The 21,437-nt window shown below is 38.0% G+C and overlaps 1 protein-coding gene and 1 pseudogene across 5 annotated transcripts in view; one reads left to right on the top strand and one right to left on the bottom strand.

The window, feature by feature from the left end:
• Window positions 1-21,437, bottom strand: part of FOXP1 (forkhead box P1) — a 361,699-nt gene that overhangs the window by 265,524 nt on the left and 74,738 nt on the right. The window lies entirely within an intron of this gene.
• LOC120593778 (low molecular weight phosphotyrosine protein phosphatase-like) lies at window positions 6,378-10,444 on the top strand (annotated as a pseudogene).

Genomic DNA, 21,437 nt, shown 5'->3' with positions numbered 1-21,437 from the left:
TTATTCAGATGCTTACCCAATATTGGGACTGCCTACCCTCAGACTTCTGAGTAAATAAATAATAAATATCCTCATGTTTTCAGCCACTGTTTATGAGGTTTTCTTTTTACTAATAGGTGAACACATGCTAACTGATATATCCTAAATCCCAGGAATGACAAGAGAAAAATCACTTCCTTGAGGGAAGTAAACTAATCAAAGTGTAATTAGCCAATTTTCCAGGTATCTAAAAAGATTCCCCTGTCACTGAAGGAAGTGATTCTCAATCTTTTAGAGGATCCCTGAAGAAAAATACTACCTCATATCAACTACATGACAACTCTGCACAAGATTTTTACTAAAGTTATTTACTTAAACTACCTTCACCCAATTTTCCATCAACTCTACATGGTAGGTACAGGGATTATCCCAATTTTTTGAGCAGAAGTAACAGGAGCCAAAAGAAGTGGAACAAATGTCCGAGGCCAACAGCTGTTACAGAAAACTCGGTCACAATAGGGAAAAACTCAGCCACAACCGCAAAACGTGGACAACCCCAACCAAGTGATAAACATTCCTTGTTCTAAGACATAACAGCAGGATCCCAGGCCCAAGGCACAGTGCACAGGCTACAAACAGCTGTGCCTCGGAGCACCAACACTGCAGCAGTAACTCAAGAAAAAATTCCTTGGCTCATCCTGCAACAGCTAATGATGCTCCCTGAGAGGTGACAGCAGCACCTACACTGAAGTCATCATCATAAACAGGCAAAGGTATTCCTTCAGTGTTGTCTGTCTCCATGCCCTGGATGGAATGGAATAAGACCTGCAGCATATAGTGCTTGCAGATTCCCCCAATGTCTTAACACCAAAAGGTAAAAATAAGCTTCCAGGGATGTTATACAAAGGAAGCATAGGTTAGAAAAAAATAGCCTGGAAATACTGAAAGGCAGTTTAGCATGTAGCACATACACTGGTGTGAGGAGTGGGGCATGGAAAGGTAGTATGGAGCTCAGAGTAGCTGAGAACCATCAGCCAGCCTGGTTTTATAATTCCTGGCTGTGTGATCTTGAGTAACTAGCTTGACCTCTCTGAGCCTCAGGTTTCCCATCTGTAATATGGAAATAATAGAAATAACTAAACTTTTTGAGCTGTGTTGAAAATTAAATTAAGTGATACATGTCAAAGTTCTCGCCTAGTACATAGTAAGGGCTCAATAATTGTTAACTATCATCATCATCATCAGTATTGAATGATAATAAATCGCAAAATTACCATAAAGTGCCTACTATAGTACTTGGCATGCACCAGGTGCTCAATAAATGCTCTTCCCTTGGTTTTCTCACCTCTCTTCCTCCTACAAATAACGCAGAGATTTAATTCCGATGTGATGCCTTTACTGCAAATTTAAAAAATATTAATGAATTCATCTCCCTAATACTGAGCTTGATGTATGGCAGATACAAAGATAAACAAAGTGTCAACGGACATACGCTTACGCTTACTTAATAAACATGTTAAATGAAAAAAGACAAATAAGTATGTAGTCACTGAAAAATATTTTAAAACATGTAACAATAACATTTATATATTTTCCTACATTATACACGCAAGGATACCCCATTTATTAAATTTCTCTGTGTTGAGAACAGAGGTAATTTTAATTACTGAAATATATGTTTATAGGTCAAATTTTCTGCTATAAACATGTACTGCTTATATAATTTTGAGGAAAAGACGTTACTTTTCAAAAGATAAAAAAATAAGCACAATCCCTCTTCTTTCTACCCTCTTGAATTGATTCTCTAACAGTTGAAAATTTGTCAACTACATAAATGGCAACAGATCTATAAGAAATAAAGAATTTTTTAAACATTTAACTAACCTAACCTCCAGGCCCTTAATAAGTTACTGTTCACTATTTTTCTTCCTTTCTTACTTCCTCTTCTTGGGAATAAATTCTCCCCTGGAGTTTCAACTCTTCCTTCCCAGGGGCCATCTGTCAATCTCTCTGGGGTTAACTAAAAATCTACAGATGAGTTGGGAACACAGAAAAAAATAACCCATTAAGAGTCATGACCACTGGACTGTTCTCCTTCATAGAGGTTCTGTAGACTGGTATCTTTTTTTGCTAAAAAGTTTTTCCTTTTTCATTGGCTGGCCTCAAAGAGCCCTGTGAACACCAGGGCTTATGATAATCAGTGACACACTTAACTGTAGCATATTAATGTTCATGATAATGCAATCTTTCCTTTGGGTGATTTAAAAGTCCCTCTAGTTCAACATACAGTTAGATATACACTGAATGCTTCATCAATCACAACCATTTTTATTCTCGATCTTGTGCAAAAATACTAGAGAAAGTGAATTTCAATTACACACCAAAGAAGACTTTACTATTAGCCCTAAACATTTTTTCTCACATTTATTCATTGGATTCCCACAGTTTCTGCGTAAACAATCTATTCATCTGCATTTTTCACTACGGCAGATCTTATCTACAGAGTAAAAGGAAATCCATGTTCATACCTTTTCTATAGGGTCAAATCTTCCATATCTTAAAGAGAGAAGAAAGCATTTCTCATTTATGAACTAGACAAAATGCCCAACATCTCAACATCTGAAATACTTGTGAACAAGCAGCTTGAGAAGGTCACAGCAACTTGGACTGAACTTAAAAGGAGGATTTAGAACTAACTCATACAGAGAACCAATGAGCCTTCTACAATCAAACAGTGAGTCAGTGATCACACCTACCCCTAATAAACGCACTTAAAAGAAACTACACCACCTCTCCATTCCTGTAAGGGCTTGTCATAGTTTCATGGCCAAAATCTTCCCACAATTAACCTTGGACCTACAGATCATGAGGCAAATCAAAATGGAGGCAGTGATCAAAGCAGTCACTGTCCAATTTGGCTTGGTTCTAACACAACTGCAATGATCTTCTAAATTAGAAACACAAGATTTTTTTTAGTTAAGTACATAGTAGACCCTTACCCACTGTATCGTCCTGATGTGCAACACAGCAATAAATGCAACCACAGACACATAAAAACCTGTTCCCAAAAATGCTTTGCTTGGAGTAGGGGAGAATTAAGCCAATACCCACCTCTCTAAAAATGCACCCCCCCACACACACACACAGACAAAATCTAACATATATTCAATATTTGTATTTTGATTTTATTACCTTTCTTCACTTTTATCCTCTTGAATTCACCCATCTTAACAATCTCCTTTTAGGTTAATAAATTTATGTTTTTATTCCTAGGTCATTTACAGGTTGATCTCTTGAGGCAAGGAAACACTGAATTATTAGAATTTAGTGTGGAGATGCTTCCAGGGTAAAGGTTCTCTGTTTATTAGCAGAAGAAGTGCATTCAACTAATTTGACTCATAAGTCTGATAAAATCTCCCTGGAAAAACTGATTCTATTATGATGAAGAATCCTTTGTGGTGAAAAATGAGAAATTTACACACTGGGTTTTATTATACTTTAATTCTTTCAGGGTCTGAAACGAAACTCAAGTAAGCCATCTTTTAGATGTTGGAAAATGGCAAACTTTCCCGCAAACTACATGCAAGAAGTAATTAAAGTAAATGAACATGAAATTAAACAGCACCCCCATAAAGTAAGATATAAAAGAAAGATTATTAAGAAAAAAAAAAAGACTGTCTTCCTGCTCTATATTAATCTCATGAATTGTGCAGTTACTCTATTTCTTTTATTATTTGATGATGGGTTTTCAGAACTCAGGTTTTATTAGGACTTGCTAGAGGAAGGTCTTCAGTAGTAAGCTAGTTACAGGTCTGGGTATGTTATTACATCTTTCCCAGTGACTTAAATATTAGATGAACTCATGCAAGGTAAAGGTAGGCTCATCAAATTTGTTATGATGTGAAGCTGGAACGTTTCCTAATACCATCAATGACAGAGTCAAAATCCTGGTCAGAAAGGAGGTCTAAAGCTACAAAAGGTGGGACTTTAGAGAGCAAAACTCTGCACCTCTCTTCAATAAACTCTACTATTCATGTAGCATTCAGGAACAGCTGATATTTATTGAATTTGGGGGGCTATCTAGAATCCATTTCAATTTCCCTTTGGGGAATTAACCCCCCAACTCCTCACTGTTGCAAGCAGGGTGGGCCTCCTCAATCAAAGTCCCCTATACTTTCATAGCCATAGGGTAGCTACACGACATACACTAGGCCCATCTGATTCATCTAAGCAGACCGATGTTAGGCTAGAAAAATGTTTGGGGAGTAGTGATTTCAGCAGTGACATTGATGAGCTGGTCAAGGCATTTGAACTTCCAATATAGTGCCGTTGTCCTGCTTCCTATCCGTTCCCAAACTTCAGTGCATTCCGTGAGCTACTAGCTATTCCTTCAATCCTTTTCCTTTAAGAAGGCCAGAGGTTGTGTGTAACCAAAAAGTTCAACCAGTATGATAAGGAGATCCTTGCTTGATCTTGGTTCACAGGAGGAAGCCGAGTTTACTGAACCCATGTTCAGATAATTCACAATATACAGATATTGTGTTCCCATGTTCCATATGGCTGCTCCAAAATTCAGCATAAAATTTTGGTCAATGGTCATTAAAACAGACCAGTGTCCAAATCTTTCTTCCAGTTTTCTGCAGCAGTTTTAGAGATATTTAAAAGATACAGAATGGGTAAAAGAGGAGGCGGATAAAAAGAGGAAGTTTCCAGGATGAAGGAAGATGAAGAAATTGAATCATATGAGTATTTATTGAAGGGATGTGGATTCGTAATCTGGACTTCCTGGAACCACAGGAACCATGATTGTGTGCTGTTCAGGTATCATGATGAAAAGAACACAGACTTTAGAATTAGGCAGCCCTGAGTGCAAATGTCTGTCCTTCCATTTAGCAGCTATGTTTCTCTGAGCAAGTTACATAATCTTTCTGGACTACAGTTTTCTCACCTGTAAAATGAATAACAATCATACCCGTAACTCATAAACTAGTTAGCAGAAGCAAAATTGACAATACATACAAAATATCTAGCAGTCTTGATGCACAGTAGGCCTTCAACAAAATAATTATTATTACTATGCTTAGTAATATCCGAGGAGCACCGACTCTCTCTCTACCTAGTGTGCTCTGGGGCATACAAAAATAAGTTACATAGGTTCTTACCTTCAGGCAAGAATATGTGGCTTTCAAATCTGAAAAGAACACAATAAAATACAGAGCAGACTTGAACAAAGGTTATAATGAAATACAAACACACACTTGTGGGAGTCCAGACAAAGAAGTGAGTCACACAGGCTGAGTGAAATTGAAAAGGCTTCACAGAAGTGATATCTGAGCCAAGCCTTGAAGGATGAGTAGGATGTTATTAGGTATGAGAGAAGGAAAAAAAGAGCTGGACTGGCATCCAAAGCTGAAGGAAGCAATCACGCAAGGGTAGAATAAGTGGTATAATGCATGCTCCAATAGGTCAAGAACCAAGCTGGAATCTATCACACCTGTTTCTATCCCTAACTCCTAGAAGAGGGCCAGTCCCACAAAAGGCACCTGGTAGCTATTTTGCGGAAGGCTAGACTAAAGGAATAGACAGACAGAACACGGCCGGGGTATGAAGAGCCTTGAAGGCCACACTAAACAGCTAAGCCTTCATTCTACAGTTGGAAAGGCAATGGCAAGAAAAACGGAAAGCAGGGAAGATACTTCAAAGACTAACTAAACAAGGCTTTGTCAACTGGTAGGATATAGGAGGTGAATGGAGAAAAGCGGGGAACTCTGCTTAGGCTTTAAGTCTGGGAATTTATTTTTTTGAACTGAAATGATTCTTTGTCTAGAACTATCACTGATAACATCCACAAATTTAGACCACAAAGAAACCTTTCGGGCAAGAGCCCTAAGAATGTGATGAGCTACCTCATGAGAAAGTATGTCATTCAGAGCCTTCCAGTAGAAACCAGAAGAGCCGAGGCTTAAGGATACTCCACTGTGTGACCTCACAGAGGTTACCTCACCTCTCTGTGTCTTAGTGTTATTATCTATAAAATGGGGCAAACATCAGTATATACTTAAAGGGTTGTTAGGAGGACTAAATCGAGAAGATATACATAAAAGATTCAGAAGAGCTCCTGACACATACAAAGTGCTTCATAAAGGTTATCTGCTATAATTCCTATAAAATGTCTACAAATTAACAAATTATCTATATATGAGAAGGCATCTATCACTTAAAACTACATATTAACCAACATGGGAGTGCTTCACTATGTGGACTCAGTCTGCTAGTTATGTCCAAAGCCCCTCTGAACACAGGAGCCTAGATAACCCTCACAGGTAAGCGACTTAGGGGCAAGGGTGGTATGAGAGTCCTGTTGGAGGCTGAGGATGCCTCCCAAATAGGTAGGGAAGATGGGAGACCAGGTGAGGAAGAAGCAGCAGGGAACTAAGGATACTTCCTGACATTTAGAGAAAGGAAAAGGGGTGCTAGAATAAACCAGCACATCATCCTTTTTTGTTCTTGTTTTAAGCCGAGTGCCCTTTTGGCCATGTTTTGTCCATAAATTTATGTGATGGTTCATTTCTGTCAACTAGTATACATGTTCATGTTTTGTACTTTTGGATAAAGTCTGTTAATCATTCATGCATTCCTAAATACTATATGTAATTCTAACTAACTATTTCTGTTTCATATTTGGCCCAATTTTTTTAACTCACTATTTGGGGGTAGAAATAAGACTAAAACTCAAAGGAAAGTAAAAGAGCATAAACCCAAGGCAAAAATAATTAAAACATGAGGAAAAAAACTGGGCATGACTTGCATGGATGATTAGGAAGGATAAAAAAAATTTTGAATCAAAATGTATAACTCAGTTGATTTCCTTTACTTCCACATTAAACACACAAACAAGGATGTGTCTTAAATGTAGAAACCTAACATTGAGTAGCATCTCTGGGTCACCTCAAATTTAAAATGAAATCTGTCCCTCACAATCAGAATGCATCACAGAGAATGAGCGAAGTGGGCAGCTGTACTGAGGGAATCAAGGAAATTTCACTGGAGATGTGGCATTGTCAGCATTTTCAGATGGCCACCAACCTGCTAGAGATGGGAAAGGACCTTTAAGAGGACCTAGTGTTAGCAGCCTTCCACCTTTCTACTTATTTATCAACAGAGGAGACGGGAAGTTGGGACCGAAACCTGAATTAGAGTTTAAGGTACATCTGCCCTTCCTGAAGCACAAATTGCTAATAAAGTTTGGAATTTGTTAAACCATTAACTGCATTTCCTTCTTTTGGGTATCCTTTCAAGCTAAGCAGGAGTTCCTCAGGGCACATTAAGATAAAACCAAAAGAGCCCCTTAAAATAAATATAGTTCAAGACAAGAAGGTAAGGTATTATACAACCTATCATTTATTGGAATGCAGTCCCTTGCAAAGCTGCCATATAGTTAAGGCAATTATCTTACAGCACATTAAGTTTTAGACTGCATTCTATATTTAATAAATCTATATAAATAATGCCACTTTTAGTAAATTATCACTAAGTTTTTAACACAATATAAAACGCATGAATAAAAAAAATTAGTTTTTTTTAAACTTTAATTTCCAGTTCTGCAATCTGGAACTAAGACCAATTCTTGTACTCTCATATAGTTAATTAGAAAAACATTAAAAATGAACAAAATGGTAATCTCACACAAAAAAGACTTTTATTTCTGAAAGAACTAGATCAAAGTATTATAACAGAATCTATATTTGCTAATATCTGATGTAATGCTATGATTCACATGACATTTTTTCCCCTTCTTAGATATCGACATCTACATACTCACTATTAAAGAAGCACAGAATAGCAAGACAGGTTACAAGCTCTGTAGACCAAAGCTTTGTTACTAAGAAGTAGTCTAGAATGACTGTAAAAATATTCACAAAATATTCACAGACTTCAAAATGACTCTATCTCTTGGTGGTTTGCTCTCCTAAGCAAAAAATACTATGCTATCAGGGAAACGTAAGCAGAAAGATTTTTCCATTGTGAACTACTTTAATTGGAATCATCAGAGGTTCAAAACAAGGCCCAAATGCAGAGTCTATAGAATATTAATTTCTCAATAAGAAAGCACACGAGTTATGTGTAAATACACTTTTGGAACTGCCCTCCACACAAGTTTTGATTATAATTAAGTACCATTTATTAATTCATTCATCTATTTGTTCACTCAATAAATGTTTGCCAAATCCCTACCATATACCAGATGCTGAATGCAAAGACTACAAAAATATATGAGCCCAGTCTGCACCATAACTTTAGCAGGGGAGAGAGGGTTAGGATATGCCTAACATAACCAGAAATAAATAAGCAATATAATTTTTATACTCATGGTTTACTTCCAATATCGAATTTATGTAGAAAAGAAAGAGGCTGCCCTTTAAAAGAAAAAAAAAGTCAACAGATCAAAAGCATCATTAATCATTGTCTCTTTTAAATTAAAAGGTTCACAAAAAGGTGGGCACGAAACCAACGTGGGAAACAAATCACTCCCCTTGCTGAGTGAGGGTCAGAGTCTAAATGGGAGAGTCCTCGGTATTTACCCAGTTCATCTCCTGCGTAATGGATTCGGAGAAGAGATTTCCACTGGGGCTCTGATAATTTGAGGCTTGGCTTTTGCTTTTTAAAAATGACACCTGGGTGGTTACCCTAGTATTGTGACAGGTTTTAGAAATAAACCTTCCAAGCGTTCTCTCAATAGTTCTTGCTTTCCTGATTTGACCTAATAAACCATAAGCCATTGCAAAGGTACTTCATTAATGAATTTTTTGGATGGCCGCTGGACTCCACTTGCAAACGGCTAGCCCATGTAAAGCAAACGCAAAATATGCCCATGTACCTGGGAAAGGACTTCTCACACAGTGACTGAAAGAGTTAAGGAAACCCCGAAAGAGACTCATTTAAAATCAGAACTATTTCAGCAAGGAGCATTCAGGGTCAGCATTTCCTACCCACCTTGAACTTCAGAACACTTCTATTCACACCCACACTAGTTGGAATAGGTCAAGGTGCAGGGAGAAAAAGCATTGCGTTTTCTGCTGTGTACACAGCACTGAGGGAACTCAGCCTTTGACAGAGTCAGACCTACCCATCCTGTGAAATACCATCCCAGAGGGATTAAAAAATGTTTAAAAACTAAAATAAAACAACAAAACCTAGCCTATGCTATACCATGAAAGCAAGGAATTTCAATAGCTGGTGAGAGGATGTAACCAGAGTTAGGATTTTGGGAACTGGGTTTTTATTGCTCTGTTGCTATTTATTGCAAACTTTGCTGTCTAATCAGGCTGGGGCCTCTTTTTAAAAGCTCACAATCTTATGGAATACCTATGACAATAGAGAGACAACTCCCCCCACCACCGCCCATCCTTCCTCATACTTTACTCCTTTATTTATTTATTTTTTCTATTTATAAATAGATCTGTGTTAGAAAGAGCAAGGAGGGATAAAAACATGATTTGTACATTGCAACATTCATAGTGATAACACACACCATTTATTGAGTGTTTACCATGTTTTGGCACAGTGCTAAATGCTTCACACACCTTCTCAAACTCACCCTTCTTAAACTGCAGAGCAGATACTATTCTCGTTTCCCATTTTGAAGTTGAAAACTGAGGTCAAAAACTTTAGCTCTGCCTCCATGCTCGCCCTGGGCAGAGCTAACGTCAGACAGTGCAGGCGCATGGGGCAGGACGCTGGTAGTGCCCATGCGCTGTGCCAGAAAAGCTCCGACACAGTCGAGGGAGCTTCTGTTAGTGGGAAGATGGCCAAGCAGGTATCCAAGCCAAGCAGGTTCCCAAGCCAGTGCTGTTCCTGTGTCTGGGTAACATCTGTCAATTACCCGTTGCAAAAACAGTTTCAGAAAATTTGTAACTGATCAAAACATTTCAGATTACTGGAGAACAGACAGTGCAGCAACATCCACGTATGAAATAGGAAACCCTCCTGATTATTGAGGGCAGAACTACATGAAGATGCATGGTATTCCCATGAATCACATTGCCTGGCAGGTTACCAAAGAAGGCATTGCCACATTTGATTATATACTCCAGGGGTCCCTAATCCCCGGGGCCACACAGCAGAAGGTGAGCAGAGGGCAAGCAAGCAGAGCTTCGTCTGTATTTGCAGCCGCTCCCCAGCACTAGCATCACTAACGCAGATCATTAGGCATTAGATTTTCATAGGAGCACCGGTCCCTGGTCCCCAAAAGGTTGGGGACCGTTGATATCCTCTGTGTGGATGAAAGCAACCTGAGAGATTCGACTAGAAAAAGTAATCAAGCTAAAAACAGCAAATCTAAAATTAAACTACTTGGGAGCTATGAGCCACAAAAACAACTTCTTATGGGAATGACTCCAACTTTGAGACTGTCTACCAGCAGTGTGTGAGGTGCCACAGAACCTTTTTGGAAAAGGTCTGCTAACTACATCCATCCTCCCTGCACCCTGCAGAAAGTGCTCCCTTTACAGTGTTTCTGCATCGCATGTTCAAGTGGAACAGTGTTCCATAGCTCAAGGCCAATGCTGTTATTTCAGCCGACCTAATGTTTCATACCTTAAAAAATAATTGTAGATGGAAATCAGTTGCTGTGTTTCATAAAAGAATAAATATCTTTGACTCAGACAGTTTATGGGGCACATGAAGTGTTCTTAGACTACTTTGTTCCAGTTACAAATAATATCAGAGAATAACATGAAGTAAAACATCACTCTAAGGCCCAGGTCAACGTGTGAGATTTGTAAGTAATCTGCTCTACCTCTTTCCTAAGTTTGTGGACGACCTGAGCACAAACACCCTCTGTCTCCTGCACAACCTCTGTATGCCAGTGCCTTCTATTGAGTTAAGTGGCCCCGTCCACAGGAGCTCACAGTCTAGATGAGACATATTAATTCACATACACTCGTTGTGAACATTTGTATATTTAAAAAATAGAAAAGAGAAAGATTTATGGAATTAATCTTTAGCACCTTTAATACTTCCTAGTTTCTATCTATTTAGTTTATTTCATAAGGAAGTTATCTTATTTGCTCCCTTTTGAGCTATTTTGCCTCTGGAAGTTTAATTATGCCCAGAAAGAAGGACACTGTATGCTGGTTTATCGTACTGTCAGTTTGAGGAATGTGTCTGCTTTTAGATACGTATATAACCCCAATGCCAAATATTAATTAGCTTAGGTGAAAAAAATAATTAAAATTTGGAAAAAGTTCTCATATGTTGGAATGCTTTAATATTGATATGGTAATAAGTATTCTTTCATCAGTGCTTGATGAAAGAATATAGGTAATTTCTGTATACTTTGGGATAACTAATCTAAAATTCATACGGCTATATGTAAGAAAAGGATGTTTTCAAAATAAACTGGGGAAATTATAAAAATATAACTAAGAAAAAAATAGGGAAAAGCTGAAAGCTTTTCCTCTAAGATCATGAACAAGACAAGGATGCCCACTATCACCACTTCTATTCAACATAATATTGGAAATCCTAGTCACAGTAATCAGACAAGAAAAAGAGATAAAAAGCATCCACATCAGAAAAAAAGAAGTAAAACTTATTATTTGCAGATGACATGATATTATACATAAAATCCAAAAGACACCACCAAAAAACTATTAGAATAAATGAAGTCAGTAAAGTTGCCGAATACAAAATCAGTTTACAGAAATTGCTGCATTTCTATACACGAATAACAAATGCTCAAGAAGAGAAATTAAGAAAACAATCCCATTTATAATTGCTCAAAAAAGCATAAAATTACCTAGAAATCAGTTTAACCAAAAAGGCGAAAGACTTGTACTCTGAAAACAATAAGACGCTGAAGAAAGAAGCTGAAGAAGACACCAAAAAATACAAGGATATACTATGTTCATGGACTGGAATAATTAATATCATTAAAATGTCCATATTACCCAAAGCAATATAGCTTCAAATCAATCTCTTTTAAAATACCAATTGCATTCTTCTCAGAACTAGAACTAATCCTAAAATTCATATGGACCCGCAAAAGACCAAATAGCCAAAAAAAATAAAATAAAATAAAATAAAAATTTTTTTGAGAAAGAACAAAGTGGGAGATATCATGCTCCCCAATTTCAAACTATACTACAAAACTACAATAATCAAAATAGTATGATACTGGGATAAAATTACATATTTTTTCAATGGAATAGAATAGAGAGCCCAGAAATAAATCCTTGTTTATATGGCCAATTAATCTATAACAAAGGAGGCAAGGATATACAATGAAGTAAAAACAGTCTACTCAATAAGTAGTATTGGGAAAATTGGACAGATACATAGAAAAGAATGAAACCGGACTACTATCTTACACCACATTCAGAGATAAACTCAAAATGGATTAAAGACTCAAATATAAGACCCAAACCCATAAAAGTCCTAGAAGAAAACATAAGCAGTAAACTAAGGCAGTATCTTTTGGATATGTCTCCTCGGGTAAGGGTAACAAAAGAGAAACAAATGAGACTCTGTCAAACTGAAATGTTTTGCAGAGTGAAGGAAACCAACAAAATGAAAAGATAGCCTACTGAATGGAAGAAGATATTTCCCAATGATACATCCAATAACAGGTTATCTCCAAAAAATATAAGGAACTCATACAACACCAAAAACAAAACAAAACAAAACAAAAAATAATCCAATTAAAAATGGGCAGAGGACGTGAATAGATATTTTTCCAACGAGGACAAACAGATGGACAACAGACATATGAAAAGATGCTTGACATCACTAATCATCAGAGAAATGCAAATTAAAACCACAATGTGATATCACCTTACACCTGTCAGAATGGCTCTCACCAAAAAAAATCAACAAACAACAAGTGCTGGTGAAGATGTGGAGAAAAGAGAACCCCTGTATACTATTGGTGGGACTGTAAACTGGGATAGCCACTATAAGACACAATATGCAGATTCCTCAGAAAACTAAAAGTAGATCTACCATGTGACCCAACGTTTCATTCCTGGGTTATTTATCCAAAGAAAATAAAACATTAATTCGAAAAGATATGTGCCCCTCTATGTTCACTGCAGTATTATGTACAATAGCCAAGATATAGATGGAAGCAACCTATGAATATATCAATAGATGAACTGATAAAAAAGATACGGTATAGACATACACAATGGAATACTGTATGATTACACTTATATGTGGAATCTATTTTTTAAAAAACAAGAATGAATAAACAGAACAAAACAGAAACAGATCATATATAGAGAGAATAAGCTGATGATTGCCAAAGGGGAGAGAGTTGGAGAATAAAAGAAAATTTTTTTTAATTTTCTTTAATTTTAATTAAGTTTTTAAATTGCAAAAAACCACCCAAACAACAACAAAAAATACCTACAGCACAGTAGACCTCACTATTTGCTTATCCAATTATCAGCTGCCCTTCTTCCTCAGCTCCAGGATTCCAATTTTGTCTGGGTAGCAATGTATTCAATTAAAACACTCACGGTTTCAGGCTCTCTTGTCACTGGGAGTAGCCCTAAACATGGTCCTGGGTGATAAGCTATAGACAAATGTCCAAAAGAACAGCAAAAGTAAGAAGGCAAATCTGGGAAGACATATTTCATTTTACAAAGAAGCAAAATCCAGAGAGGAGAAACATCTTTGTCTTTTGCTCTTTCACTTCCTTCCTGCCTGGAAACACACTTTTGATGTCTAAAGGTACAGGGGCGACCTTGTGACCATTAGACCGAAAAACCATATGCTAAAGATGGTGCTCCATCTTGGAGGTCTCGCTGGGGTAGTTGGGCTAGCACCAGCCCTGAGGGCCAACTTCTAGACTTATTGTCTTGTTAAAGAGAAATGACCACTATCCCCATTTAATTACGCCAGGGAACTACAAACTATGGTCTGTGGGTCAAACTTGGAGCTTGTTTGCCTATAGTTTTACTGGAACATAGCCATGTCCGTTGATTTAAGCATTGTCTATGGCTGCTTTCATGCTACAACAGCAGAGTCGGGTAGTTGTGACAGAGACTGTATGGCTTGCAAAAGACTAAAAAACATTTACTGTCAAGCTCTTTATAAAAAGAGTTTGCCAACCCCCGGATTAAGTTACTGTAGTCAGGTTTCTGCTCTGTGCTTCCAAATTCAATCCTAATTGAAATATAGCCAGTCATGGAAAACTCCTAGTAAGTAAAAAATAAAAATGCTTGTACTTCCTACTCAATAAATATTCAACAAATGTGTTTATCAAGTCCTACTATGTGCCAGGTCCTTTGTGATCTACTACACATAGAAAAGTGAACACTGTCCCTGACCTTCAGGAACTTGAAATCTTTGTAGACAGTCACATGTTACAAGAATAGCTCCAGAAATAATCACTTGTAAGTGCTAGGGAAAAATATAGGATGCTATATAAACATATAAGCAGGGAGCCTAACATAAACTGGGGTAGAGAAATCATCTCTGAAAAAGTTAGTTACCTATGTTTCCACATAAAGCTGCTCCACCTACCCAGCTCCTAGTGACATATAAGCTATTCCTTGGTGGAGATTTAGTCCTTTCTCAATGCTCCACTACAAAACTAATAATAACCAGCTTAAGCACACCCAAAGGAAACTCGGTTTCTGAGAAGGCACCTATCTAGAAAAATACCATTCAGCAATTTTAACATTTCCATATGACTATGAGTTATAGAGATACTTCCAAGGGGCAAAAATATTTGGGCTTCTATATTCAATAGATGATTTAATTCTTAATGCAATTTTTGCACCAGTGGCCCATAATCAAACCAACCATGACTGTCATCTTATTATGGACACCCAAGAGTCCTCAAGAATTGCCCTGAACTAACTTCTAGAGAGAAGAAAACTATTGTGCTCTGAAAGAAAAGCAAACAAAAGTGATGTTTTTCAAAACACATGAATTCAAAAGACCCATGGAATATTTATGGTAAAGTGCTAACGAATATAAAATCCATAATTCCAGCATGTAGTCAAATGAGGATAAGAAATGCAAGACTCAAAATCTTGACCTCGGGAATAGAGAGCCACGAATGACCTTCTAGAGTAATTCGTTCAATCCTAAAGTCCTAACAGGTCCAAAAACACTTAGAAGGGATCTGACTGAATTCTCTAACTGCACTGGCACCTGTCCCTCATTCCTCTTCAGCCGGTTTGTTGAACACTGTATTGGAGGCAAGGAAGTTCCCAGTGTTCTCATCATCAGCCTTCAACTCCTGATTCCTGAGCACAAAACTGTTCATTAAACAGCTATCACACTGTACTTCAGTTAGATGTACAGAATTATGTAATAATAGTCCTTTATTAGGGTCTCTGAACAATATGAAAAGTAACTAACATTTTATGTACTAGGTCCGTTCTGTTGGTTTTATATTTACTTATTATTGTATTAATTTGCATCAAAATTTACTCTTTTGAATTTGAGTGCAATTTCCCCAATTTTATAGATGAGGAAAGAGAAGCTCAGAGAGGTGAAGTGGCTTGCACAAGATCACGAAGAGAGAAAGCAGGTGAGCTGGGATGAAGACCCAGTTCATCTGATTCTAGAGACTGCATTCCTTACCACTTATACATTCAGAAGCTCCCTCCCTAAGCTTCTGGGCAAGAGGGCTCTACAACGTGAGGTATGAGCTCCAATTCCAGGAATCTAAATGTGGCAGGCAAGGAAACAGAGAAAGAGAAAACAACAAATTCTGCCTTCTTATCTCTCTCCAGAAATTTCTGGTCTGCTTCTCTTTGGTCTAACAACAACAACAACAACAACTTTGGCCAAAAACAACACCATAAGCCAAATTTATTGAGACTGTGTTAACACTGTTATAGATACCTGCCACAACTGAGCAATGAGAAATTGGTTGAGAGACAACACACAGAATACGGGAAAAGAGAAAGGATAATTCTGCTTCCTTGAAATCAAAGACCTAAGAACTGAACAAAAGCATGGCTTTGAGTTCCAGAAATCCCTTGGTAGTAAGCCCTAAGGCAAATCCATTTTCAGAACAGCAGCACCCACTGCTAATATTCACTCATCCATTAGCTCACCTCCAGTCCTGGAGAGCCAACTAGAAGGTTTTCCTCTAGGAAAAAAACAGCTAGATGTGAGACAGAGACATCTAAGCAACTAGCTGACTTGACAAATAAGCTGTCTGTCTCTGTCTCTCAAAGAGGCAAAGAACAGAAAACATGGAACACTGCAGAAAAGGAAAAGACTCAGGCTTCCCAGGCTGGCTATAGCCCCATTAACCTGTGAGCTTGTTAATGGCACAATGATGATTTACAGCAACAAGCATGAGCACATGAACAGTTGGCCTGACTCCAAAAGAACTGATAAAGTACGAAAGAAACTAAGAACAAAGTGACAAACACATGAACATAAACCTCATCAAAATCACGTAGGAGGGAGTGAAAAGCGAAGGTTGCATTTCAGGCATCAAAAGGTAGGAGCTCCTTTTGCACCTCAGGAAACAGGTGAGGGCACCAAAAGTTGAGAACAAGCCTCCAAAGTGCAAGAGGTCACGTGGAGAGAATAACACGAATATTATCTGGGCCAACAATGAGGCATAGAGCACGGGGCTGGTTCCAAAACCCATCAAATGGTGGCTTCAATTTTTACAATAGGAAAGAATCCATTAGGGCTTTAAGGGCAGACACTGAGCCAGAAGAACAAACAAGTGAGGAGGAAAGGAAGAAAGTAGCACGTAAGTTTTCTAGAAACGTGACAACCGTCAGGGAAGGTAAACAAGTCATCTAGCCTATGACTCACATCCACAAAAGGTCACAAATTTAGACTTCTAATGCGCTCTTGAAATCAAATTTAACTTCCAGTCACAGAAACAGAATGACGGGATTGAATTTAATCCTTCAGCAAAGAACTTTAACCTTCAGCTCCATTCTTGGATCATAGAACCTAAATATATCAGAAGTAGTATTTTGGATAAATCATGTGAGTCACACTACCATATTGCATTATATGTTGTGGGTGTGAAACATTAACTTATTTAAGGTTAATTTTGAAAAGACACCATAAATTTCATAAATCTGGTTTGTGTTGCACTTCACGAGCCTTGAAGCGATGGAAGTGGCCCAGGTCTCTCCTGGCTTCTGAGAGGTCCTTCTTTTATAAATGCATGTGAAAAAGACTGAATATTAGATCATCTTAGAAGAGTTTAAAGGAGTGTTTTATAGATCCAGATTGAAAAGGATCCAAAAGGAAAACCAAAGGTAAGAGACCAATGTCTAGGTAGATCTTCTTGGAGTAACAAAGTAAAGTCACAGAAAGACACGAGCGTTGTGCCCAAGATGGCTGCAAGGTGACTGAGAGCAAAACTGCATGAAAATGAAAATGCCAGAAAGGTAGATCACTTTGCTGATGTGCAGGGTGGAAATCAACAACTATTGTATAAGGAAGGACAAGGTCATGCAGCTAAAAGCAAGAATAGAAATACAATTTGCAAAAGAGACAATAGGTAAGGGCGGGGGGCGGGGCGGGGTGTAATTGTAAAAGACAAAAGAAGTCAAACCTGGCAAATATTACTACTTCTGGTAGACAGGGCTAACCGATTGCTTAAAAATGCCTATAATTTAATAATTTTGAAATGATTTCAGCTTCTAAATTGCCATCAACTAGATGAAGGAGGCAGAAAATAATTCTAAAAGTCAGATAGTCACATCAAGGACATAAAACTAAGTATCCTGAGGTGCTTGAGAGCTGACAAATGTTATTTCAGAGATTGCAAGCAGCAGAAAATGCCCCCAGAAGACTGGGAAAGCGGGGGATAATGAAGCACCCCTCAAAAAATGATGAGCCCAGTAATTCAAATGGATCTTCTTCCCTTCATACCAGGGGAGACACTGAGAGGAAATAATCTTTTTTACCATCTCTCTGAAAAGAACAAGTTACTAGGCAACGATCAACATGGTTTTCTGAAGACACACCATGTGCCAGCCCCTCTAACCCAGTGACAAGTCAGGTAGATAAGGGGAAATAAGAGATGTAATCTGATAGTCTCATCAGCGAGCAAGGAAGATGTGAGTCAGCATGCCACACCCATGGGGCAGTTATCACTGGTGCGCTGTCAACCTGGGGACGCCTAAGGAGTGATGTTCCACAGGTGTCCACCTTCCCACCAGGATTATTTAATATTTCTATCAATGAAAACCAGTTGAGCTTCCTGTGCCCAGTGAACCAGCCTGCAATCAAATCCCAGGGTCGCCGTATCGCCATCCTGTATCACTACTTTTATTACCTAAGATGAAGTCCTGTGTTTCATCTCTGCAGAGTGAAGACAAAAATCTGGGAAGGTAACTGAATGCAGAGAGATGGAAACTCACTCTGTAGCTGCACTATCCAAGCAGACCCCTCCTGGGCTGACTGTGACTCAGAGTGGTTTTTTGTTTTTCATTTAATGGCACGTGAAGGTGTACACAGACTTCAAGGAAGACGGCACAAAACAATCCTAGGAGGCCTCCAACTCAGAGTGGGCTCCAGGAAGGCTGGGAAAACTCTCAGTTTGGAGTTACTCCATAGGTCTTCAACTGCAAAGATTATCTCCAAAAGATTAACTTTTAGAGATCTAGTTCTGAATGTCATCTCTAGACTGCTATTTCTGAAGAAGCAGCTGACCCCAACCCAAAATTGCCAGGAAACAAACAAATTATGCCTCAAGTGCTCTAGGAAAGTAGCAATGAGATCACTTAATTAGGCTGGAAAAAAGAAACTGCAAAACTAAATGTAATGCATATTCATCTACACCTGAATTAAAAATAAAATTCCACCATTAAAAGGATTTTCAAAATGTTAGGTCCAAGAATATGGCCATATGGTTCCATACTAAGAAACCCAGTCGATCGGTTTTATTAATAAGACTCCCTTGCTTCTAATCCTACACTATAAACATTTACAAATTTCATCTCAGCATTTGTACTAAACAATATTCATTAAGAATCTTGCCAAAGTGCAACATGTAAGTAAATCAAACCTTTGATGCTCTATTTTGCAAATTTCATGGGCCACTAGGGATAATTAAAAGGGCAATTATATAAAGTTGGTGCAGATTTGAGAAACAAATGACATTTTCTGCTTTAAAGCACTTGATAATTTGGATTTTGCTATTAGGGCCATCACGTGTACTGTTACAGACAGGCAGACAAATAAACAATAAATGCTCCTTAACAGCCTCTAATGATTGTTTTTGCCCACTGATATCACTCACCATTCCAGTCCATAAATCATATGCTAAGAGATTAAGGTAAAGATAATGAAAAAGTATTAGACGCCATTAAGCCGGGGGCGGGGGTGGGGTGGGGAGGTGGGAGGGTGGGAAGAGGCAAGGCTAAAAGCGTTGATTTCTTCTGTGCTTTTCGCAAAGACATCCAGCAAAGTCTGAGATTCCAAATGTTACAGTGGGGCTGAGTTTGTCCCAGTGTTTAACCACTGCTCTGAAGCCAGCAAAGTACATTACAGCTCATGAAAAATACAGCGAAGAAACTGCTAGTGGCAGAAGCATTTAACTTCCTTGTTAGCAGCCTCCCCCAAGTGGCACTTTTTCACCGGCAAGTTGTTTATTATGTTCCGTGCCAGGCAAAACTGATTAAATGGGGCTCTTAAGAATCAAAGCGTTATAAATTCATGGAAATACAGCAAGCAATAAATTCCATGGAATTAAAAGCTTACTAGTGCTATTAGCATTTCAGGGTGTTTGAATTGTTAATACTGATGTGCAAAAACGATGTGCCTCTAAGACAAGGCAGACCAAGGCGACACAGGCAAGCAGCTCAGAATTTTTTTTTTTTTATCAGAGTGGCAGTGAGACTTGGCAGTTGTTATAGCCACAAGAATGGAGGAGGGGAGTAATTATCTCCATAAAATTCTCGTCAGCCCTAAAATGTCAATCCCACCCCAGAAGACAGAAAGCACCAAATAAAGGTTTACACGCAGAGAAAAACAAGAGTAAAAATATTATGCAAAGGATTTATGTTTTTAGTGAATGGAAATTCCACCTTAACAAATAAGAGGAATAAAAGTTTTATCTTGTTACCAAAGTGTTGTGACACCATTGATTTTGGTTTTCTTTCAGGGCAGGTTATCCCAGATCAGGTCCCAAGAAAAGTTATTAAGTAGGGTTGGGCTCATTGGTGAGGTGGCCAATAAATTTCTCTGGATTGTCATGTTTCATCTTTGATCCTTTCTGGGGGTTTGTCGGGTGTTATTCTAAAGTGACATGGGGTGAAAAAAATCAATTATCATGCCATTAGACAAGTGATATCCTCCCAAGTACAAGATATAAAGTAGTAATTCTATTGCACCCATCTACTTTCTAATAGAACGCATCTGAGGATCTCTCCTAGACAAATACAAATGTAGAAGAGAGAAAAAAAATGATTAGTACTTCTTAATGACTTGGATATTTTTGAAAAAAAAAAAGTGTGAGAATATACTTCAATTCTTTTTAAAAGAAAGAATTACTGTCCACAAATAACGTGATCGATTGAAAACACAATTTAAGAGAAAACGCATTCTTAAATCTAGAATTAACAAAATTCAGGAAAAAAGGCAATCTAAATCTGTCAATCCAGACAGATATCCAAAACATCTATACATCTATTCATCCATTCCAGAGCTAGCGAAAATTTACCATTTTCTAACATATCAAGAAAACCTAGTTCCTTTACAAAAGAACAACACAAGTAACAGAATCTACTGGTAGATCACTGGTACATGTGATTATCTCTGGGGCTATGTTCCACATGTGGATATAACATTTGTAGCCACTGAAGCCGTCTGTTTCTTCCCCATGGAGAGACAGAGCCTGCTCATGTACCAAAAAATAGAACGGAGACAAAGAGGAAAATCCTTACAGAGACACACGTGCATCCAGCAATGTGCTTCCACACCTGGCTTAGGTCCAAAGCCATGCATTGTTATAGAAGCGACATTGCATAGGGTGTCAGGATGGTTAACGCTGCTGTTCAAAAACAGTTTTGCCTCTAAGACAAGACCTACTGTGTGTAGGACACTGACAGGGAAGATGAATAAATATGACATTTTTCTTATACTCAAGAAAGCTTAAGACTGTCACTGGGGAAATGATTACAAAGCACCTATTACATATTCTAAATCAGGATTCAAAAGATTCTTAAAAGACAGGTTCCCTATCCATTGGGATTTTAGAGTGACTTTAAGATAAGGCATACACCCCAAAAATAACCCCTGAACAAGGCAGTATTATATCAACATTCTATACACATAGAATAATGGTTTTTATATGTATGCAATAGAGTCTCTGATTACAGGAGAGTGAGGAATAAAACCCTGATAGATAGATCACTGGAGAAAATTTATATAACAATCAAAATGAAAAATAATATGCACAACTTGTTCTTGGCAGCGGCCTCTGCGTTATGGGTGCGTCAACCGTACTG

The sequence above is a fragment of the Pteropus medius genome, unplaced genomic scaffold (assembly GCF_902729225.1).
Source record: "Pteropus medius unplaced genomic scaffold, Ma_sr-lr_union100, whole genome shotgun sequence".
NCBI classification, from domain to species: Eukaryota; Metazoa; Chordata; class Mammalia; order Chiroptera; family Pteropodidae; genus Pteropus; species Pteropus medius.
Note: the sequence above shows the minus strand (reverse complement) of the source record. Positions and strands in the feature narration are given on the sequence as shown.